At 44.1% G+C, this 24,615-nt stretch overlaps 1 protein-coding gene and 1 pseudogene across 1 annotated transcript in view; one reads left to right on the top strand and one right to left on the bottom strand.

The window, feature by feature from the left end:
* The window catches only part of Sesn1 (sestrin 1), a 94,920-nt gene that overhangs the window by 29,318 nt on the left and 40,987 nt on the right, over window positions 1-24,615 (top strand). The window lies entirely within an intron of this gene.
* On the bottom strand, window positions 7,053-8,422 carry LOC119820652 (annotated as a pseudogene).

Raw genomic sequence — 24,615 nt, forward strand, 5'->3', positions numbered from 1 at the left:
AGTAGATCAGGAAGGCCATGTTGTCAGAAGTGGAAACATTTGATAAACAGATGTCTAATGGGTAGAATTATAGGTGAGGATTGCACGCATAAGGGATCGCTTGCTAACTAATTACAGCATCTCTATAATACTTGTCGGAGAAATCCCTATTCAGGAATCACAGATTATCACTGGCTGGGGCCTCACTTTGATGCTTTCAGATAGAGAACTAAGCGAGCGACTGGGACACCAAAGTGGGTCAGAATACGATGCAGTCACAAAGGGGCAGTCGCTGAGTTTATCATAGTGCCGTTCCTCTGAGCGCGGAGCTCAGCTTCATTGTTAGGGTCTGGACCTGCCTTCCTGTGAATGGAAGAAATACTCAAATGGCAGGAAAGTCTCATGACAATTGTGAATTTTATACTAATATGTCACTGGAATGGCCTGTAGGGGCAGCAGAGGGGAGACTAGAACCAGGACTGGGGAGATCAGTCAGTCGGTTCACAAGCACAAGAGTCAGTTAGTCCCCATTAAAAAGCTGGGCTTTGGTGGCACACCCAGAGACAGGAGGATCCCTAGCTCACTGTCCAAACACTTAGCCAGATTGGTAAGCTCCAGGCTGTATTAGGGCTCTAGAGGAACAGAACTGATAGAATATATATAATTCTGATAATAACTGATAGAATATATATAATATAGAGAATATATATAAAGAGGATTAGCTCACAGCCGTAGTTCAGCTAGTCCAACAATGACTGTCGTCTACCAATGGAAAGTCCGGGAATCCGTAGCTGTTCGGTCCACAAGGCTGGACACTGGGATCCCAAGAAGTAGGCTCCGATGCCAGTGAAGGAGTGGAGTTGCCGGCAAAGGTGAGAGCAGGCAGGCAAAGAGCAAAAGCCTCCTTTTCCCATGTTCTTTATAAGGCTGCCCAGACTAAAGGTGGACCTTCCTTCCTCAAAAGATCTGGATTAAAGCTGGATCTTTCCCACATCAAAAAAAAAAAAAAATCCACATTAAAAGTGGGTCTTCCGGTTTCAAATGACTTAATTAAGAAAAGTCCCTGACAGGTGTGCCCGGCTGCTTGGGTTTTAGTTAATGCCAGATCAGATGTAGTCTGGTGTCCCTTCACAAGGCTCACGTGAAGGCTTGGTCACAAGCTGGAAGGAGATCCTGAGGATAATACCTGTGGTTGTCCTCTGGCTAGTGCGCACGCACACCCACACCCCCACACACATAAAATATCAGAACTGAATTTATCTTCATTCCGCATACACACACACAATGCGTGACTATGACAGCATTTTAAGGTAAAAGAAGCGGTCTATGGATTTCTGTGTGGTAAAGACTAGAATTGAGACTGTAGCCGTGTTTCCCGTTTCCTTTTTCATTGAGTGTGGCCATTTTAGAAGGGATCGCTTTTTAGAATCAAAGAACTGTTCCAGACTTAGCAGCCCATATTGCATTCATTCCCAACAGATGTCGTTGGATAAACATTAAAAGCAAAACTAGTGATTATTATTGGACTGGCATATATCATTATTTCTATGAAACATTTTTTTTTTTTTTGCCTGCTTGACTGTGTTAGGAAGTCTGATTGGGATCTAGGAGTTATTCAGCTGGCTTCAAAATTCTACATTGTTTCTTTTGCCTCAAAGTTTAAATTTTTTTTAAAAAAAGTTAATGTGTAGGAAATGGTTCCTCAGGTTGCCTAAAATGTTAAGTTATTGTCTATAAATTTTGTGTGTACAGCGGGGTCCATCTGGAGAAAAAAAGAATATTGGGAAACTGAAGTTTGATCTTTCTTCTGTGTCCCTGAAATCTTGGTGTGTGTTATTTCACAGAGCAGGAGGCTATACTCCAGCTAAGTTGCCTTTCTCAGGTACCTGCCCTGACACTTAAGGGCAAGAGACTGGACCATGCGCGCACAGCCTAACAGAGTTTGGCTGACGTTATTTTCGGTTTTTGTACTTGCCAAGAATTGCTGACAGCCTAAAAGCTATCACAGAGTGACTACGAGTTGCCCATCTTGTTTGATGATTTTGGACAAACGTGGATCAGGATTTCCTGTCATTTTTCTTCCTCTTCTGGCGCTGTGTAGCCACTACCACTGAACAGTTGTACACTTGAGAAGGAACAAAGCCAGGCCACTGAGTTTCAGTCACCCCTACTTCTGTGCTAGACCAAACGTTCCTTCTGTGATGTGCGAGCAGTTTTTTGGGTCTGGAGAGCAAGAAGCGGGGATGCTGGGCTCTTAGCAGAGCTTTTGCTGGGCTAAACTCATGGCTGTTCTCACAGTTCAGCCCTGCCTACTCTTGGCTGAAGCATTTCCCTAGGACCCATGTGATAAAGCAGATTATCCAAAGAAGTCCATATGGGCCCAGAGCCTCAAATCTATCGCTGGATTGTATGCGTTGGTCAGGGATAGAGTGGGGCACAGAGGACACGCAAGTGAATGAGTTTTTAAAAATGTGAGTCAAAGGGAATCATATGTTAAGAAGAAAGCATTCTGTTCAAAGAATTTATAAACAGTAGCTGTGTGAAGGAGCTAATCCTAGCACTGTTTAAATACAAGGAGTGCCTGCAAGACAGTCTGGGTCAAACAATAAATATCTATGCTCCCGAAGATAAGAGAAATGTGGACTTCTGAGGAGAAGCAAGAGTTTTGAATAAAGGCCACTTTCTTTGGAAACTATAATTGGGTCTTGTGAATGGTTGGGTATTTCCGAGGGGAATGTGTCCCACTGCAAATGTCAGTGGGAGGAGCCACAGCCTGTGTGGTAAAGGGACAGGGGTCTTCCTTCTCAAGAAGTCTTAATTTAGGTGCCATAACGATCTTGCTATCCTTAAGTAAAAAAAAAAAAGGTTATTACTTTTCAAAATTCACTGTATTTATTATCTATGAGTATCTGTTTAAGATTTTGCTAAATAGTTTGAGGTGGCCTTAAATCTGAGGTCCCCCTCCAGGAATTTCTAGCACAAATGAGGGAGATCAGAGGCTGCAAATAATGAAATGTCGGAGTTAAAGACCAGAATTCCCCTCACTGCTCTGTGCCTAAAGTCGGTAGGAGGACGTTTTCTCCAGCACAGAAACGAGGAGAGAGTCCTTCAGAACTCTCAGCGGGTAGAACTGAGGTTCAGAACCCAGCATGAGCTGGAGTCCTGCCTCAGACATGGGTCTGGTCGGAACCCAGGCCTTGTTTCATGTACTAGAAGAGCAGTCTGTTCTTGGAGAAACAGGTTGAACGTAGCACACATTCACAGATTTAGCTGTCAGTGTGGCCTGAGAGTCAGGATGATGCCAGAGAAGAAACCTTTACCAGAAAGCTGAATTTGGACGCAGTAAAGTTCAAGTCGCAAAAATGCAACACAAACTACAGGTGGAGGATGTACTACATGTGAAGCAAGTTAACATTCTTAGTAAAGTAAAAGCTCTAGCCAGCAAAATGGCTTAGCATGTAAAGAAAGGAGCTTGCTATGTAAGCCTGGCGACCTGGGTTCGAACCACCTGAAGGCAGGAGGAGAGAGCTCACTCCAGGTCAGCTACTGGACTGACCTGCACACATGCTCCATGGCACTTCTTCCACTAAGTAACCTCTTGGTAGGAAGTGTTTAAGGAAAGTTTTGTTTATCATTGGTCTAAATAATCAGCAGAGAATTCAGGAAACGGTCACTGAGAACTATCTGTGATCAACCTTGCTGTATCCCCATCCCCCAAAAAAGAAGAAAAGAAAAACACAGACAGTTTGCCAATAATGTTATTAAAACTAGAACTGTTAGCCAGGTGGCCGCGGCGCACGCGCCTTTAATCCCAGCACTCAGCAGGCAGAGGAAGGCAGATCTCTAGGTCTACAGGAGCTAGTTCTAGGACAGGCACCAAAGCAACAGAGCCTGTCCCGAAAAACAAAATCAAACAAACAAACCCCCCCAAAAAAATTGAGAGAAAGGATAATATCAAATTAAAGTTGACTATTGTTAAATTGTACAACATAAATTTAGCTACTACTAATAAAAACAGAATTTTCTTGTCATAGTTAGTGAAATGTTATAAATAGCTACAAAGCAACTCATAATGAAAGCGCCCTAAAGGTGCTCAAACTTGATATAGATGATAAATTTTAATATAAAAAAGCAATGAATGAATCAAATAGTTACTTACGGAAAACTAAATTCTATACGAATTTGAGGAAGCTAAGAATTGAAGCTATTATACATAGTGTAACTGTTACATAGCCCATTCATCATAGAACTCAGTTGCTTCATGAAATATTTTGTGGATGAAGTTAATTTTCCTTGGTATAATTCTTATCATTAAAACTGCACTCAGATATGGAGTGGGAACATTCTGAATCTTTGGGATCCACGCCGCACTGATCAGACTGTCTGAGGTTCACTCCATTCAAGTAATAGACTTTCTTTTTTCTTTTAAAGATATTTTTATTAGCCTGGCAAAGTGGCTTGTGACTTTAATTCCAGCTCTAGGAAGGCAGAGGCAGGTGGATCTTCGAGTTTGAGGCCAGCCTGATCTATACAGTGAGTCCCAGGACAGCCAAGGCTACATGGAGAAACCCTGTCTTGAAAAACCAGGAAAAAAATATTTATTTTTATATTATATGTATTAGTGATGTTTATCCTGCATATATGCCTATACACCACATGTGTCCAGTACCTGAGGAGATCAGAAGGAATTGGATCCTCTGATCCCAAATCATAAAATGGAGACTTCTTATTAGTTATAAGTGCTTGACCTTATTGTAGCTTTCATTTCTTGGCAGCTCTTATAACTTAAATTATCCTGTCTCTCTTCATCTGCATTTTGTCTCAGGGCTTGCTTCCTTCCTTCCTTCCTTCCTTCCTTCCTTCCTTCCTTCCTTCCTTCCCCACCTACACTGCTTCTCGTTGTCTGTCTATCTTGTGGCTGCCTGACTTTCCAGCTCCCGGAGTGTTCCACACACTTGGAGACAAAACAAGCAAGATGATGACTTATAATTTTATTTTATATTTTAATTACAGAAAAAGAGAAAAACAGTAACTGTGATTCCCAACGTCTGTAGTCCTACAACTTTTTTGTCCATTTTTTTATTTTATAAACTTCATTTAAAAAAAAAAAAAAACGTACCTTAGCCAGACAGTGGTGGTGCACACCTTGAATCCCAGCACTCAGGAAACAGAGGCAGTTGGATCTCTGTGAGTTTGAGGCCTGCCTGGTCTACAGAGTGAGTTCCAGGACAGGCTGGACTGTTAGACAAAGAAACCCTGTCTCAAACAAACAAAAACAACAACAAATAATTGCAAATAAATCAAAACATCGCACACAAAAAGTACCAGACTCAAAGTCTACGCATTTCAACGAGTGTCTATACAGCTAGACTGGGTGCATAGAGTGTCCCAGAATCCACTGTTCAAACGTGGGAAAATGGCTAAATCAGACGATTGATAGCCTGCTGGGCTGGGCACCAGATCGGTGAATGTATCTACTCTATATACAGAGTTTTAATTATCCAATCTCCCTGAACTCACTGCCTTTCCCATTTTATAATAATTCCTATTTATAGTTCTTAATTTTGTTTTAACTTTTTTAAAATGTGTGTCATGGTGCCACACATTTTGAATTCCAGCACTCAGGAGGCAGAGGCAGGTGGATCTCTCTAGTTTAAGGCCAGCCTGGTCTACAGAGTGAGTTCCAGGACAGACAGGGCTGTACAGAGAAACCCTGTCTTAAAAAAAAAAAAAAACAAAACAAAGAAAACAAACAAAAAATTGAGATGAGAGTCTCATGTTGCTTAGGATAGACAGCCTAGAACTTACCCTGCCACTAAGGATGGCCTTGAGGTAGATCCCCCTGCTTCTGTCTCTTCAGGGCTTACCTGTGAGCATCTCTGTGCCTGTTTATAATTCTCCACTTTAAAGTTGTTACCTAGGTTTCAGACCAACATCAGACAGACACGCAGTGTTCTGTTTCTTTTTGTCAGTCCTGGGGATTGAACCCACAGCCTCATACATGCTAGGCAAATGGTTTACCACTGAGCCAATCCCCCAACATGTAGTTTTATTTTCTGCTTATGCTTGGCGTTTGATTACTATGATGTGACTTTCTTTCTGCAGTAAGTAGAACACCAGCTGTTGGTTTGTGAAGCTCTTCCTTCTGTTTCTTACATTCCTGTTTTTTAAAAGTTTTTCAAAATAACTAGTCCATGCTAAATTTGCTCATGTACCTTTTCTGTATCAGTCCAGAGATGATAGAATTATTAACACCATGTGCTTTTTCTTCTTTATTCTGTTAGTGAGGTAGATTACATTGATGAATTTTTTAGACATTGCACCAAGCTTATATAAGTCACTACTAAGTCATTGGCTATAATATTTGTTTTCTTGCTGAATTCTTATAAGACCTCTGCATCCATATTTTTTTTTGGCCTGGGTTCTTTTGTTTATTTTAAAGGAAAAACTGAAACTCTAGATCATGTGATTTTTTTTTAACTTAGAAAAAAGCCAAATTAAAAAAAGCCCTCATAACATGATTTTTTGGCTCATAAACAAACAACAACAACAACAACAAAATAACCAAGTGGAGGTGTACAGGATAAGATAGTACCTCAGCCCGGGCTGAGGGGAGATTCAAGTAATTTATGTTTTACAACCCAGTGGCTGGGTCTTTTACTCTGGTCGATAAAGAGTGAATGCCACAACATAATTGGTATCACTCCCTTCTTCAAAGCAACAAGGCATCATGAAAACTCAACTTCCTGGTGAGGTTCTGTGGTTGAGGATGGAAACAGGACATTGTTCAACCATATGGAAAGAGCTGGGTCAAGTACAAATACTCTTAAAAAAAAAAAAAAAAAAAAAAAAAAAAAAAAAAAAAACCACCCACAGTGAAAACTTCACCAACTTGTGCTTACACTTGCTTTTTGAGAAGTCTGCCCCACATCTCTGCAGCGAAAAGAGAGGCCGCTACTCTGTCCAGTCCACAGTCACTGCCTCACTGTCCGGGTCACATGGAGGCTGAAGAGAATCCCTCAGACTCTTCACTGCTAGGGACGATGAACAGAGGCAAGTAGAGGTCATTTTAGTTATGGCACGATGTGAGTCTTCCCGTCATGCACTACTGGGTAGGGCAGAACTGCTCTTCTGGAGCCAGCACACTCCCCTCTTTCAGTTAAACCTCCCTGGTTTAGTGACTTCTGTGAATTTATCCCAGTTAAGGCAGACTTTGTAGGCCTGCCTCCCCGACCGCATGGCACCTAGACAGGAGCCGTGGGCTCTTTCACGCAGCACCTCATCATCAACTGCCAGGATGGAAGTGGCGTTTGGTAGACTCAAGGACTCTCCGCCAAGTGGAAGGGGGTGGGTGGGGAGTCACAGCCACCAGATTCACTGAGTACTGAAGCGTCTTCAGGCAAACTACTCTCCTTCCTCACTCAGCAGTGTTATCCCCAGCTACAAGCGATCCTTTCGAGTACACAGTCCTGCCCCCATTCTGAGAGGTCTTCCCACAGACTTGGCACGGGTGAGGTTTCTCTCCTGAGTAAACTACCAGATGTTTTCGGGGCTTGACTGCTTAACAAAGGCATGGCCACATCCCTGGGCCTCACAGAGAAAAGGCTTCTCGCCCGCCCGTGTGGATGTGACAGTGGTTTTTCAGGTTCCCAGCTGTGGTGAACTGCTTACCACACACAAACTCTGGCGCATAAGGGGTTTCTCCCCGTCGTGGTCGTGCGTCCTCGTGTGCACCGGCTGCCTCTGCAGCACAACTTCTGCGGGGCCGATGAAGGAGCGCTCACTTCAAGGTGCTACCTGAAGTGATCTGGCCACACAAACATGTGGTCACAGCCTTCAGCTGTGCCCTCGAGCTTCTCTTCCACTTGGGGAAGGGAGCCAGAATCTTTGGGTTGCCGCTCACCAGACCCAAAGTGGACATTTTCTCCATTGCTGCTGGGTTTTGCATTGTTTTGGCAGACATGCTGGAGTAGCAGCAGTCAAACTTCCACGGGCCTATTCCTGAGCCCAGAGGAACCATGGGATACCACTCTCTGCTCTCACCAAGGAGGAAGTTGTTTCTGAATCTCTGGCTCATCCTGTGCAAACACTGCGTGCTCAGCCGAACCCAGACCTGCTCTTGTTAGGTCACTAGTGAAAGAAGTGCTGTCACGTGACGGTAGATCTTACAACTCGGGAGTGAACAAAACCTTTGGGGACTTCTGTATACCCTGGGCCTTGTCTCTTCTCTGGCTGGGCTCACACTCATCTGAAAGCACCTCAGACCAGCAGAGGAAGAGATCTCCTTGGAGGAATTCGTAACCTCTTGCATTTTGAGGCCACAGTCGCCGGAAGGAGGGATAAACAAGCTATGTCTTTGGGTTCTGATTCTACTAGCCCTTGTCCCAGGCTGAACAAACTGAACCGAGAGCTCTGGTCTGGATTCTCACTCATCTGATAACATTGACTCAGCTTCCGAAATCCTGTTCAGGGGACAGGTTCAGATCTAATTCAGACTGGCTGACACCTTCCTGTTAGACTCACGTCCTTTTAATACACGGGCTTTTCCTGTAAGATGTTGAACTGGGTTGCTAATCAGTTTAACCTCCCAGGCCAGGGCAGCTGGCTCAGTCAGTCAGTCCTGAATTCTGTCCACACCTACCATGTTCATTAGGGATGTTTTCCTGCCCTTCCCCACCTTTGATGGCTTAACTTTAGAAAATGAATTGGGAAATATTAAGATTACATAAGATTGGTATTCATTCCTCTTTAATAAAATTACAGTGAACCCATCTAGACTTGAAGAGTTCTTATGAAAGATTTTTTTTTAATCCCAAATTCAATTTTCTTAATAGTCTTTGACCTTGAGCTAGTTGGTTTTTGTGACCTTGACACTAACTAGAGTCACCTGAGAACAGGGAACCTCAATTTAGGAGCTGTCTCCATCAGATTGGGGTCTGAGCATGGCTCTGGGCATTTTCTTGTTTAAGGGTTGATGTGGGAGGACCCAGCCCACTGTGGGCAGTGGTGCCCCTAGCCGAGTGGTCCTGGGAAGTTTATGGAAAGTAGCTGAGCGAGAGCCTGAGAACTAGCCAGGAAGCCAGCTCCTCGAGGCCTCTGCTGAGTGCCTGCCTCCAGGTTCCTTCCCTGACTTCCCTCAGTGATGGGGTGTGATGGGGAAATGTTAGCCAAGTAAACCCTCTCCTCCCCATGCTGGATTTGGTCCGAGTTGCTTTATCACAGCAGCAGAGGTGCAGACCAACTGCTACAGTTACCCGCATCTATAGAGGCGACGTGGAGGCATCGGAAAGGAAGATGACCACCCCACGTCAGAGCCGCTGCCTGCTGCAGAAGTCACAGCGGCCTCAGGAGGAGCGCAGTGGGTGCAAGGATCAGGCCCTTCACCCACCCCTTCCCCGCTCCCCGTCAGCTGTTAGGTACCAGCAGCAAGGACCTTGGGACCCAGCTGGGAATTGTATATATCCCATTTCTGACCCGGCCTCAAGGCCCTCTAAGATCCTCCCAAGAGACCTATTGGATTTGAGGACAGCCTTCCCCACAGTTTCCCTGCCTAATTCCCTGCCTGTTCGGGATGACCCCAGATGGGAGGAGCTGGCTGTGCCTGCTACCTGCTCATGGCAGATGGCTTCTCTTGACCTGACATGGAACCACAAACAGATACTGCATTTTAGACATTTTTAAAGGCCCTTGTGTTAAAGGCATGGTCTGCAGGGGGCGCTGTTACCTGGGTTTGGGTGGGAATTGACCCAGCTTGTCTTATTTGCAGACGTTCTCTCCCTCAATCTTTCTCTGCCTCTGTCTCTGTCTCTGTCTCTGTCTCTGTCTCTCTCTCTCTCTCTCTCTCTCTCTCTCTCTCACACACACACACACACACACTGTTTTCTTTTGAAGATCTAACACTTGATTTTACTGGTTTTCTCTTGTTTCTGTTTCTGATTCTCATTGCTCATTATTATTATTTTTCCCCTTCATCTTGCTTCTTGGTTTGCATTGCTTTTTCTTGAGACTGGCAGAGTAGAAGTTTGTTTGTTTTTGGTTTTGTTTTTACATTTTCTTTTCTCTGGCATGTGCACGTAGCTGTAAGTTTCCTTCTGCTTTCCCTGTGCCACCCAGATGTGTCTTCATTTTTGTCCAGTTTGTTGTATTTTTACAATTTCTCTCAGTACTTTCTAGTTTACCCACCATAATATCTGTCAGTGCAATATGTGTTGCCAGATGAACTCAGGTTCCATTTTCCTGTTGCCTGTTACTTGTTTTGAGTTTGGTTTTGTACTCATAGGGCATAATTCAATGATTTTGGTACGTTTAATGTTGTTCGGGGCTGGGCACCTGACCTCCATCCCGTCCTCTGCCCTCCCTCGGGGTCATTTGAAATATTTCCTCTGTGTTCTGTTAGTGGCTTACAGGCAGTGGCACTAATTCGTTCTTGTCAAGTTCTCAAACGTGATTTGGGAAACACAGAAGGGGAGGAAGTCTTGTTGGTTGAAAAGCGCCTTTGCTTGGCGTGTTCTTTTCTCGTTCCCGACATCCAGGGCTCACTCCAGTATTCCTTTTGTTTAAGGATGTCATTCCGCCCTTCTTTCCAAGTTGATCTGCTGGCAAGAATTTGTTTCGTTTTTGTTCCTCCTTAACCTGAGAGCATTTTTTTATCATCCTTGAAGAATGTTTTCACAGGATATGGAATCATGGGTTAATCAGATTGTTTTCTTCAACACTTCAAAAGCTAAACAACTTCCTCCGACCTTTGGGCTTATGAGCTTGTGCCTCACCAGTGAGTGGGTGATCAGGTGTCATTTCCTTCACCGTTTTCACGATTTCTTTTTTCTGATTTTTCAAAAGTGACTGATATATCTGAGTGTTGGATTCATTCTAACAGTTTCGAGTTCACCCTAGGTTTAAGTTTGTGACTGCCTTTACTGTATCGGGACGCATCCAGCCATCATTTCAGGTGCTCTTGGCCCTGACATCTTTCTCCTTCTGGGGCTCTGATGACAAGAATGCTAGATTTTGTGGGGACCTGAGGTGCTGCTCACTGGTTGTTGCTTTGCTGTTGCTCAGAAAGCTCTGCTGTTTCATCTCCCAGTGCACTGACCCCTCTGTCTGCAGTTGAGCATGGGCATTCAGCTTCGGGTCTCCGCTGAGACTTTAGTTCCCATTTCTTCCCAGTCTTTGAACATACTTCCCAGTGTATCTGCCCGATGACTGCTTTAAAATACTTCCAGCATCTTCACTGTGTGTCCGCTGGCACATAGACTATCTCTCATGCAGCAGACAGCATCTTCACTGCGTGTCCGCTGGCTCATAGAATATATCTTATGCAGTATTCTAATATCCAAATACATCCGCATTCAAAATTCATATAGTAATTCCACTGACGCTGTACCTGTGGGATGTTCATATGGGAAACTCTGGATCTAAGTATTTTGTTATAGTCTGCTGTTATTCTGACTCCTCTCTAGCAGGAGAAGAAGCTATTAACCTTGTTTTGGCCAGAAAAGGCAGAAGTTCTGGTTTCTGGTTGGCCTTTATGTGTTGGGGGAACTCTTGGTTACTCTGTACAAGGGTGCAAGTCTCTCAGCTGGGCCCCCAGTGATCCCTCCTTGTCCAGAAGACACCTGAGTGCTTTTGTTCTGTCCCCACACTGTCACAGGGTAGAGGTGGCCTCATCACCTCTGGCACTGTCAGAAGTCCTGACGCTGCCTAGGCCTTTTCGTCGCCACTACCCAGGCAGGGAGTAGGAGGGATGTGTCTTCTGGGTGCTCGTGGAAGGCCAGGCTTCCGGTGTGGTTTTCTCCACTGGGATGGTGGGGAGTGAGGACTGCCGTAGCCCTACGGAATGAAAGTGCTAGCACCCGGCCGAGGTCGGGAGCTCTTGTTACTTCTTAGCAGTGATGGAGGTTTACATTCCCCTCTTGGCCTTTGCTGGTGTGGGTGTGGGTAGGGCCACAGTTGTTTTGTTTTTGTGGTGGAAGGGATGGCATTTGACCTCAGGAGAGTGACTAGTGTCTAAAAATGCTCTGTTTTGCTAGACTATTCCCCTCTGGTCCTTCGGATAGAGAAAGCAAGCTTTTGTATTTCTTTTCTAGAATGACTTCTCTACAACATTGTTATAAAAAAATTGCAAATGGATCTTTTTTGTTTTTGTTTTTGCTTTTGCTTTTTGAGACATGGTCTCACTGTGCAGCTCTGGCTGTCCTGGAATTCTCTCTGTAGACCAAGCTGGCCTCGAACTCACAGAGATCCACCTGCCTCTGCCTCCCAAGTACTGGGATTAAAGGTGTGCGCCACCACATCCAGCCTCCAATGGATATTAATTTCAATTTCTGTATTATTTCAGCTCTTTGTGGCAGGAAAATACAGACACGTCAAATGCTTGCAGCTGTATGATCTTCCTGGCTCCTCATTTGCTATGTATGTATGTTTAATAAAACACATCTTAGGTATCCGGTCCTCCCATTTTCACTGTTACTTAAATACTCATCTATATTCTAAATTCATAGAGTTAACTGTATTCCAAAAAGCTTGCGTGGGCTTTTGAGTATAAGGACATTATATGCTTGGAAAATTATCAACTATATTCATTAATTATATCTGACGTTTTTCTTACTGCTATTTGAAAGGTCATTTCTCAGTGCTATCAGGATCATTTTAAAGAAGTTTAATATTTAAGGAATTATGATATGGTTTAATTCCAGGATTCTGATTTAAGTAATCAATTCTGAACTAATCTCTATATTCTTAGATTCTGCACACTTAGTAAAACATTTGGAATCATTCACATGTTGAAGATGAAACCTGCCATTCCCACACCCTCGGGAATTTATCATTGTTCTGGAAACTTCTGCCCTTCGTTGCTTCGGAACCCTTCCCTGGCTTACTGGTTCACACTGCCAGTCTCTGTTTAAGAGGGTTTGGCAGGCTAGCTGAGCTCTTGGGGAAAAGAGATAGCAAAGAACTATACCTGCTCTGCGGATCGAGAATGAGCTGTTTGAAATGTATTTGCCACCGAGATGGCTAACGGCGTGTTTGCTTTCAAGGCCTTACAGTTGAGGAGGCAACTCCAGAGACCCCTGCTCTACTGTGGCCACTGCAGCAGACCCCTACTGCGATTCACTAGAGTCGCTGAAGAGTCTTTGGGTGTTTGCCTAAAAACTAACAGTGGGAAGCTAAAGTGATAAATTCATGACAGTTTCCCCATACTTAATAACTAAGCTGCCAGCGAAATCAAAAGCCCAAATGTTACAATCAGCTTCTCGTCCCGTCTCTACCCTGCTCTTCCTCCCACCCTCGCTCTCATACGTCTATTCATTAACTTAAAAAAATTGTTGAAACATAGCAGCTAAATTCTTCAGTGAAAGATAGGGAGTAGTTTTCATTAGTGCTTCCACTCGAAGGCCAGCAGTCCCAGTATCTCTAATCCCTGAACTGGAGTTTCCTTGCTGTCGAGAGAATGCTTGTGTCAATAGGCCATGTGTTTCTACTTAGCTGCTTTCCCCTGAGGTGAACTCAGTCCAGGCCCTGGCATGTCTTCCCTTTCACACGCACATGAGATCCCAGCCACAGCCCTGAGTGTGTGGCTCTGGTGTAACCCTCAACTGTGCTTTCAAACCTGCTGCCTCTTCAGATTGGAGGACACACTAATTCCCTGAACTAGCTCATCTTCTGCACGAACAAAACTCTAGGTAAGGTGAAAGAAAAATCAACAAGGTTTTTGTAAAAAGTGAATGGATTGGGCAAAAAAAAATCAACATCATCATCAACAACAAAAACGCCTAATTGAAACTTTGTTCGTTCATGGAAATATTTGGTTTGGGGTCTACAAGGTTCAAATCTGCAAATGTAAGTCATCTTTATATCATTGGATGAGTTAGGATTTTTTAACGCTAGTTATAGGACTGTGACCCCTTGACCTGCAGTCGCTCTGCTTGTTAGAGCAAAGCTCAATACTTCCTGGCCTCGCTCACCAAGAAGAATCACAAGGCAGCTCTGTGAGCCTCCAGTTTCTTCTCTTCAGTTGCTTTAAATTAAGCTAAATTTCAAATGGCAAATACTAAATATAGTGGTGGCACTTGGACATCAATATGACTTTCTGCAAAACTTAAAGGGAGTCATCAGCTCTTGGCATGTTTGGACATGTACCTAGTCATGAGCTACTGTGACTTCATGACATTCTGCAGCCTGTGCCATCCCTACACACTGCAAATAAGCAGCAGCTTTTATCTGGGTTACACTCTCTCCGCCCTCTGTGGAAATCCCTCATTGCTCTGCAGTATTGAGCCTGCTGGCTTTCTGCTCTGACCCTGCTCGTGGGAGCTGACTTCTACAATAGACACACTACTCAGGATTCCGACATAGGCAAACATTTGCTCTTGCTTATCAAGATTTTCTAATGTGGTGCTTAAGATACTTTTGATACAATTCCACCCTGTGTCCCAGTCAAGGAAGTGTCTGCCCTTGGTGAATATGAAATGAGAATCAGTTCTGCTTTATTCCTCTTGGACTGAGTTCCTCCTTTTCGCATGGAGTAAACATCTCAAATGTGCTTTCTTGTTGTGGCTTTGGTTTGGTTTTGGTTTTGGTTGTTTTTGAGATGTGTAGCCTTGGCTGTTCTGGAACTCACTGCGTAAACCAGGCTGGCCTGCCTCTGCCTCCTGGGTGTTGGGATTAAAGGTGTGGCCACACCTAGCTCTTTGTTTCTGAGCAAAGCCAATGACTAACAGAAAGCCAGGTCTTCTGTCTACCAAGCATTGGCCTGAACTTTCTAAACCGTGGTTTGTGACCCAGTTCTCAAGATTAACTGTGTATAAATGTTGGTCTTTCGCATTCACCTTACACATAGCTCATTGACTGTTTTAATCTATTTTGCATTGCTGAAACAACATGCCTGAGATTGGATTACTAAAATGGAGAGGTTTATTTAAGGTCAGGTGTATATCTCTAACACTTTCCAACATCACTAAACAAATATTTTTAGCTCGCCATTCTGGTGACTGGAGAATCTAAGCAGGACGGAGGCAGTGTCCTGGCTGAGGAGAAGTGGGTGGAGACCAGCAGTTGCAGACACTGCCAAGGCGTGGATGGAAAGAACAGGAGAAACGAGCCCCATCCTAATAACTCTCTCCCTTGTTAACGAACAGTTACAGGAGACCCAGTTCACTCCCACAAAAGGTTTAGTCCACTTGTGGCGGTGGAGCCCCATGACCTAACCACTTCTATTAGGTCCTGCCTCATAGAAGTTCCAGCTGCCACACTGGGGACCAGGCTCCCAGCAGTCACCCTTTGGAAGCTAAGCCACACACCCAGACCACAACACTGAATTTCCCTTTACAAGATTTTTTTGTTTGTTTTTTTCAAGACAGGGTTTCTCTGTATAGCTTTGGTGCCTGTCCTGGAACTAGCTCTTGTAGACCAGGCTGGCCTCGAACTCACAGAGGTCCTCCTGCCTCTGCCTCCCTAGTGCTGGGATTAAAGGTGTGTGCCACCACCACCTGACAACATTTGGTTTTGTTAATAGGAGATAGCTATAGGCTTTCTTGAGCCTCAACTGAATATGTAAAGGAAAAATAATTACATACACAATTTTACCCTTAATTCCTGAGTGGAGATTTGGTTGATGAATGTGTGTGTGTGTGTGTGTGTGTGTGTGTGTGTGTGTGTATTTCAATTGTTTTTAAATAATAGCAATTCAGAAACCATATTTTTAAAAAGCGGTTATTTAACTCTAGCCAGTTCTGATGTTAGCTCTGATTTTGTACATGGTTATCAAAATCCGTTAAAAACAAAAAACAAGCCGGGCGGTGGTGGCGCACGCCTTTAATCCCAGCACTCGGGAGGCAGAGGCAGGCGGATCTCTGTGAGTTCGAGGCCAGCCTGGTCTACAAGAGCTAGTTCCAGGACAGGCTCTAAAAAAGCTGCAGAGAAACCCTGTCTCGAAAAACCAAAAAAAGAAAAAAGAAAACAAAAAACAAAAAACAAGAAACCCCAACGATATAGTAAATATATCGACTGTTGTGAGATATTTTGCTCTTTTGGCTTTTTGAGGGCTCCACCACCCAGCTCCCAAACAAATCACCCACAGAGTCTTATTCTTTCTTATAAAAGCCTGGCCTCAGCTTGGCTTGTTTCTTGCCAGCTTTTCTTAAATTATCCCGTCTACCTTTCGCCTCTGGGCTTTCTCCTTCTCCACTTTCACTCCTGCTTTGCAGCTGGCTGGCCCCTGACATCCTCCTCCCCTTGTTCTGTCTTGCTGCGTCTCCTCTTCCAGAGTTCTCCTTCTGTTTATCCTCTCTGCCTGCCGAACCCGCTTATTCTTTCTCCTGACTCGCTATTGGCCGTTCAGTGCTTTATTAAATCATCAGGTGCTTTAGACAGGCAAAGAATCACAGCTTCACAGGCTTAAACAAATGCAGCATAAACAAAAGAAACAGACCTTTACATCACTTAGCAAATGGCCCATAGCATAAACAAAAGTAACAAACCTTAAAATAATTCCCCAACAATCGATGTTACATTTATGCATTTAACCTGTTTCTCAATATTGTCATCTATAGAATGAGAATATCTGTACTTAGATACTCTAAACCCCTCGTTTCCGTCAGTTTATTTAATGATCATTTAAGCTCCAAAATTCTATAATTACATCAGCTATTAACTGGATGTAGAATGTAATTGAATTGTTTAATGCAAATGGGATTTTTAATGTCATGGAGTACTTCAAAGACAGCTGTGAGTTGAGGTCGCCTGGACTGTGACTGCGGAGATGCTAATTGTGGGGGGTTATGGTTTTAGGGCCTAATGACATTTCTATGCATGCCTTGCTGTGTGTGCCATAAATCCAATTTGAAAGGCATGGGGGGGGGAGTAGGGGAGGAAAAGGAAGGGGTGGGAGCAGGTGCTGAGGGGGTGGGGGGGACTTAGAACCTGGCTGAACAATATTTGATCTAAAATTTTGATTGGAAAGGTACTTTTAAATAAGAAAAAGTAAAGTAATATTGTGTGCCAGTCTTCAACTGCGTGGCTCATGAATGAAGGGAACGGTTTTTCTGGGCTCACAGCTCATCGGGGAGAGAAAGATTGTGATTTGTGATTATGGCTTAGAATGTGAGATTGGCCCCCAGAGGCTCATAGATCCGACGCTTGCTCGCCAGGGAGTGGCACTACTTGAAGGATTAGGAGGTGCGGTCATGTTGGAGGAAGTGTGCCACTGGGTGTGCACTTTGAGATTTCAAAAGCCCACACCAGGGCCAGAGTCTGTCACTCTGCCTGTGGATCAGGATGGAGAACTCTCAGCTCCTCCAGCGCCATGTCTGCCTGCATGCAACCATGCTCCTGCCATGATGACAATGGACCACACCTCTGAAAGTCTAAGCAGGCCTCCAGTTAAATGCTTTCTTGTATGTGAGTTGTCTCAGTTGTGATGTCTCTTCACGGCAGTAGAACCCTGGCTAAGACAGAATGTTTCCTGCAGTTCTTGTATTGTATGAGGAATACAAGTGGAATTACATTGTGGGTGATGTTATAGGTAGGGGTCTGTGGGAAAAAAGGCAAAGAAAAGTCAGTAAGTTTCTTGACTCAGGTGCTGAACCAAGGCTGAAGAAAACCTCAAGAAAACCCCAGCATCTCCAAGTCCTTTGTTAACAGGGATGGGCGCTGTGCCTCTTTTCTGGATTTGTGGTTGGCTTATTTCATAATAATTATCTTAAGAGCATTTTCATTAAGTTAGAGAACTGTAAGTGAACAGAGAGTAATAATAGTTCAACTTGGAACAATGGCAAGCACCACTCAGCCTGTGCTAGCACCTCCCCCTCACCCCCACCCCGCCCCACCCCCATCCCCCAACTCTGGTAGTCAACCTCAGGGAGTCACTCGAAAGTGCCCAGGGGTGTCTTGTGAAGACTTACAACCACAACTTAAGGGGGAATGCATGATGTCATAGTGCTAACAACGCCTGTCACAGCCACACCAGTTCTGTGGAATTTAATATATTCACTTTTCCCCAAACCTCAGGTAACACAAAGCCAAACCCCTGCATCGTAGGGGTTGACCCATTTTCTGTGGAGCCATATGTCTGATGCAGAGCCATCTTCATCATAGATGATGAAGATGCTTAGACCTTTCACATCTCACACAGATTACAGTCTGAAGTTAGAGTGCGGATGCTCCTTCTCCCTCTGAACCGATCTTTTCACTTTGGCAAAATGTAAAGCCAACCTACAGCAACAGAAAGCCATTTCAGCTGCATGAAGTTGCCAAACTGCAGAGCTGGTAGCAAAAACCTGACATTTAGCTTCTGTTTTAGCAGTTTCTTTCCTTTCTGTCTGTGTAGGTGCAGGTATGAGAGTGTGGCATATGCTGGGGCGTACACGCAGAGAGGCCAGAGGAGGACCTCAGGTGTCCTGCCCTGGCACTTTTACCCCACTCCCTCAAGAAGGGCTCACTCATTGTCCTGGAGTGAGGCTAGTAGCCAGCAAGCCCAGAGATTCTCCTGTCTCCTCCAACCCCCACGCCGGGTGGAATCTGCACCTGGATGTCCTCTGTGGGTGTCAAGGATTTGAACTCAGGACCTCAGGCTTGTACAGCAATCACGGTCAGCAGTCTGGCAGTGCTTCTACAGACAGAAAGCCAGCTAAGCTTCTGAAGTAGGCTTTTGCATTTTCTTTGAGACTCGTATACGTTGTACAGTGCATTTTGATCATATCCGCTTCCTCACGGCTCACCCTCTTTCCTCACCCCTGTAATTCCACCAAGTTCCTTTTTCTTCCCATTCTGCAGAATCTCCAGTAGGGGTGGGTAGAAATCTTGTGTGGGGCCTGGAATTGGGAAGGAATCGTGGGCAATTGGGGAGCTTCTGAAGGCCTCGACTTTAGCAATGTCAGGAAGGTCTGACAGTGACAATGGCCGTTGTTGGGCTGAAGGACTTGCTGCTTAGGAGTAAGCTAGCCCTGCTAATGCTCATGTGTGAGGTGGTCTGGTGGTTTGAAAGAAAATGGCCCCCAAAGGGATGGCAACGTTAAGAGGTGTGGCCTTGTTAGAGGAAGCATGTGTCACTGTGGGGGTGGGCTTTGAGGTCTCTTTTGCTCAAGCTTCCCACAGTGTGACAGTCAGTCAACTTCCTGTTGCCTGTGAGTCAAAATGTAAGGACTGACAGTTCCAGCACCACGTGTGCCTGCATGCCGCCGTGCTCCCTGCCATGATGAGTGTAAGGGGGAAGAAGCCCAGGGAAGTCCCATAGAGTCCGTGTGTATCCCTTTGCTCTGGAGTCACATCTCTGCCTTTGTCTCCAGGGGTCCCTCCATACTGAGCGCTAAGACTCTTCCTACCATTCTGTATGTCAGCTTTCCTCCATTCTTTTATGTACAGCCCCTCGTTTTTATCCTATAAGAAAATTCTGGGCTACAGATGTATGTATGAACAAGTTAACAGAACAAGTTAACAGAACAAAATCCAGTCTGCACTTAAAGGAAGGCCTGGGTAGGCCACCACAACTAAGAATGTTCAGATTGGGTGGGGGAAAGGGGGAAACTTGTTCAGAAAGTAAGTGGAGCTAGGGTGTGCAGCTCAATGGTAAAATGCTTCCTAGAATGTATATAAGCTTTGCGGTTTAATCCCCAGCACTGCCAGCTCTGCCCCAAACAGTGAACTTGAAGCTTTGTCTATAATACTTAGGATACTGGGTTATTAGACTGCCAGTGGCATAAAACACAATACAAGAGTTTCCCCGCCCCCTCCTCTTTCACTGGGTGTGCGTCTTAGCTATGTGTATACACATACATGTGCATGCAATGCACTTACTCTTGGTGTCCTTCTGAAAGCCAGAGTTAGACATCAGATACCACTCCTCTGCTGCTTACCCTCTGTTTTGAGACAAGGTCTCTCAACTGAGCATGGAGTTTGTAGTGTGCTAGACTAGCTGAGTCCTGACCCCCCCCGGGATCCTGTCTCACTCTCCCACACTGGGGCTACAGACTTGTACTCCCACAGAAATATTTACTGACCACTACTGTAACCCTGTGGCTCTCACTGTATTGTCATCCCCCATTGTGAAGGTAGAGACATTTCAGGCAAGGAGAGATTGGGTTGTTGAGTTCTAATGCTAATACTCTGAGCCATTCTACTTTGCTTCTGCTTTTTCACAAATGATCAACAGTAAAGCCCATCCGCATGTCATTTTATTGTTGTATGGAAGCACAGATAGAATATGAGAGGCCATATTAAATAAATGCACATCTTTAACTTATTGTAAATTATTCTTTCTCCCATGCACGTGGCACCACAATAGTATGAAGATACCAGAGTACTGGCTCTATCATACAGCAACTTGCTTGTCTTTAGCTGCCCATCACACTGTGTTCTTAGAACTTTTAGTAGCTTGCGAGTTCAGCTCACAAAACTACCTCCCAGGGTCCAAGTTAGAAGCCACAGCATAGCACAAGGTCTCTTATCTGAGGGGTATGGTATGAACTCACACACATGTTGAGTCATGTTCTATCCATTCTAATTCTCTGTTAATTCTTACTACTTCTCTCTTTACTGGTTTAAATATGTTTTTATAGGAGGCTTGAAGCAGTAATAAAAAAATTATAAGAGTTACATCTCATTGGTCAAAAGCACATTCCTTTGGGTAAGTGATAATGGTCAGAGCCCTTTACCACGGCCACACAAAGTTTCAGGGTTTCTGGAGTAAGACCATGACCAGAAGGTTGGGGCACAGTGCCCGGTGAGATAAGCTATGAGACATAGTTCTTTTATCAGCTAGACTTGGCAAATGAAGAATTGGCATGATTTTTAGGCTTTCTTTGTGTTAATAACCTTTATTAGCCACCTGTGGCTCTGACCTTGCATGTAACTGTAAAGTTTTAAATTTATGATTCATTTACAAAAACCTTTGGTCTAGTTTGAACTTGCTCTGAGGTAAAAATGAGCTAAGTGTGTACTTTGTCTTAGACTGAGGAGTAATTGTTATTTTCCTGTGTTAGTCTGACTAAAAGGAACAAAGCAGGCTCTTGAGTGTCTTACAGTCCTCGGGGGTCAAAAACTCTAGCTTGGAAGCATATGCTAGTATATTTTCTATATATCAAAATTATACACATTAACGAGAAATCATCTTCCTGACCACCCATAGCTATATGTGTGCCCAGTAAGTGTAAAACACACTACCAAATGGCTGTAGGAAGACCCCCCCCACACAGATGTTCTTATTAGGGAAGTAAAGAATGGCATTTGAAAAGGTTATGGACAGGAACAATCAGTCAATAACTGGTTTTACAGTTATTTACAGTCAATAACCCTATGGCTTTGTCATATGGGGCTCCCCAGCAGGTATTATACTGGTGGCTCAACTTGTTAAAATACTCATCACAGCCTCTTGCAATCAGCACCTCTTGGCATAGAACCTCCTTATGAAGTCCACCACCTCAGTTTTACAGATGAAAAGCACAATGAGGTAAAACAGTGTACTGAGGTTGGAGCCCAGATTTCTCCTCAAGTTCTGATACTCTCTGCCTTAAGCTTGGAAGATGCCTGCACAGTGATGCCATGGCAGAAAGGGCATGGCATAAGTATTTTATCTGCAAGTGAGTAGCTACAATGAAAATCACCTCATTTATAAACATCTCTGCAAAACTGCCTTGAAGAAAGCCATGTTCATCTGTACTTGTTTTAGTTTTAAAATAAAAAGAAGCAAAACGTTTTGGTGAAATAAATTTTCTTCTGACTGGCAAGCAATTTTTAAAGAATTGTTCACTTTTTATTTTTTTTTTGTTCACTTTTTATTAATGGGTATGTGTGTATCTGAATGAGTTTATGTGTGTATCTGAATGAGTTTATGTGTGTAGGCCCTTCATGGAGACTGAGGCAATCCTCCAGTCTACTTACCTCTTTATTTTAACTTATTGCATATGTTATGTCTTCTCACCAGCCCATATAACCGTAGGAATAGTTAGCCACTACATCTATGTTCTGATTATAAATGCACCGCATGCTAAGAGATTCAATGTTAGGGGAATGGCCTATTTCCCAGCCTGTTTCAAGGAACTCAGTCTACAATTGCAGTGTTCAGAGTTAAGTACTGCAGTGGGAGAACTTGAGAAGGATCTAACTAACTCACGAAAGGAGGACCAATGTCCCCAAGACTGCCTTCTAACTAAGACTGAAGTTGAGCAGTGAATGGGATTTGAAGAGAAGTGGGAAGAGGCTGTACACAAATCTAGGAAAGTTTCAGCCCATGGGTGGGCTGAAGTTTGGTGGGATGGAGGGGAAGCCGGAGAGGAGAAAGAGCAGTAAGATTCACTTCTCTTCCTTAGATGTGCACAATCCCCTTCACTGTGAGCTCACTGCGGACAATCAGAGCTTCGTCATTGCTGCCTGCCAGATCTAATTTCTTTGGCTGGTTTTCTAAGCCCCTACAACTGATCTTGATTTCATATGACCCAAGGCTCCTTCCTGCATCTTCAGTTCACCCAGTATCTTCTGTCCTCTCTGAGCCCTGTCTTTTATCCTTCTCATACACACTTCCAAGTATCTTCCTCCAACTCCTCCTGTGCTTAGTCATCACCTGGATTGAGCACTCCACTCCCTAGGAACGGGCTCTGAGCTCCATTCTAAACTTGGTACTGAAAAGGTAAAACACCAGACCTGAAATCAGAACAAAGCTGCATATGAGTTTTACATCTGCTGTGATCGCTTGTGTGACGTGTTCCTTCATGGGTAATATGAAAATAACATTGTGAGAGGCACCCTATGAAATTAATTTGCGCTTCATCAAACTGTATACATTTGCTTTTTGTTCCACAGTTTCTATGTAGAACCCTGCTCGTTAATGTGAATTGTTATGTTTCCTCCAAATCCTTAACATCCTGAGGACTCAGCCATCATATTTCCTTTGTGGTCTGTTTCCTCAGAAAGTCAGGTCTTGAATAGTTTTATTCTTCCTCTGTCTCACCTATTCCCAGATTTCAGGTGAAAACATTCTGAGCAGTTGGAGTAGAACACTTTGAGACATGAAACAGTTCAGAGGCCTGGGCTACTGGTATCCTGGAGCACTTCTCACCCTTCCCGGTATACTCTGCATGCATAGACAAGTGTGTACTGTCAGTGATGTGCACTATAATGCAAGTGCTCTGGGCATGAAGCATTGGTCATGCTTTGTGGGCATTGATAAGCCTACGAAATTTGTCTGATATTTTCCCCAGAATCCATTCTTCTTATTCTTGTCATATCTCTCCTTACGCCAGATTCTTGGGAGACAAGGTCTTAACAATAACTTTCTTGTCAGGCCGAGGGTTCAGAGCTAGAAGTCTTATCTTACGTTATTGCGGTACTGGAGACTAGAAAATTTGAGGTAATGAGCACATAGATCTGAGACTGAGTATTAGGAAAGGGTGTGGCCATGTTCAAAAGCCTGTTGTATTTTCACTTATCACTACTTATCACTTGTTGCAGGTGAGGGTGGGCACCTTAGACAAGCCTTGCACGGGTGAGCTGCATCTCCAGCCCTTGATTTCCCTAATAGGGAGACCATAGGTGCATTATCTGTCAGGCTTGAGGACATCCAGAAACCACACCGAAAGGGCGGGGAGGCTCACCAGAGCACAGCTTAGCTGGATGTCCTGCTGCTTAGTTTTTCGTCTACTTGACACAAACTCAGGTCCTCAGTTAAGAGAGAAGCTCAACTGAGAATGTCTCTATCCAATCGGCCTGAAGACAAGTCCGTGGAGCATTTTATTGGTTAATGACTGACGTGGGAAGACCCAGCTCATCGTGGGTGGTGCCACCCCTGGGCCAGCAGTAATGGGAAGTATAAGAAAGTATCCGACCACGTCTCTGGAGAGCAAAGCCAGTACAAATTATCCCTCTATGGTTTCCGCTTCAGTTTCTGCCTCCAAGGTTCTCTCTTGAGCTTCTGCCCTGATCTTACTTGATGATGATTGTGACATGGAAATGTATGTCAAATTAACTCTTTCCTACCCAAGTTACTTCTATCACAGCAATAGAAAACAGACTAGCACAGGTGCAAGTTTATATAGCATATAACTTGTACATTCTTCTTCCTCAGAAAGGAAAACAATAGAAGGCCCTGCTGGATTCGAAATGTAGTGCATGGGGGGGGGGGGGTGTCACATTTTGAAAATTAACATCACATTAAGCAATAACTCACACTTTAGCAAAAGATTTAAAGTAACAAAAGCCCAAGGATTATGAGTGGCATAATTGGCGTGAGTTAAATGTATTAAGTCTAGAGACCAGTTACTGTGCTAAACTGGTTTCCCCTGCTGCCAGTTGTGTCCTTAGTCCCCCTTGGCTAGAAGCCTTTCTAAGATGGGACATAATGGGTAGCTGTCACAGGCCTCTGAAATTCTTTCCAACGTTGAGAGCATTCTTCTTCCTCTGCCCCCACAGTCACTGCTTCCACTATGCAGATTAACGTTCCAGATAACTCATTGTTCACAGAGGCTGCTCACATCCTCATGTACCAAGGCTCTGCTGCACAGTAGGCATTTTAGTGGCTAAGAATTTTAGACAATTATCAGTGATTTAGACTCCAAATATGCATTGAGAGTTAGTGCATTTACTTCATTTTAAATGGACTTGAAATTTACACTTTCATTTTGTTTGGTTCTGGTTTTGAGACAGGTCTCA

The sequence above is a fragment of the Arvicola amphibius genome, chromosome 8 (assembly GCF_903992535.2).
Source record: "Arvicola amphibius chromosome 8, mArvAmp1.2, whole genome shotgun sequence".
NCBI lineage: Eukaryota > Metazoa > Chordata > Mammalia > Rodentia > Cricetidae > Arvicola > Arvicola amphibius.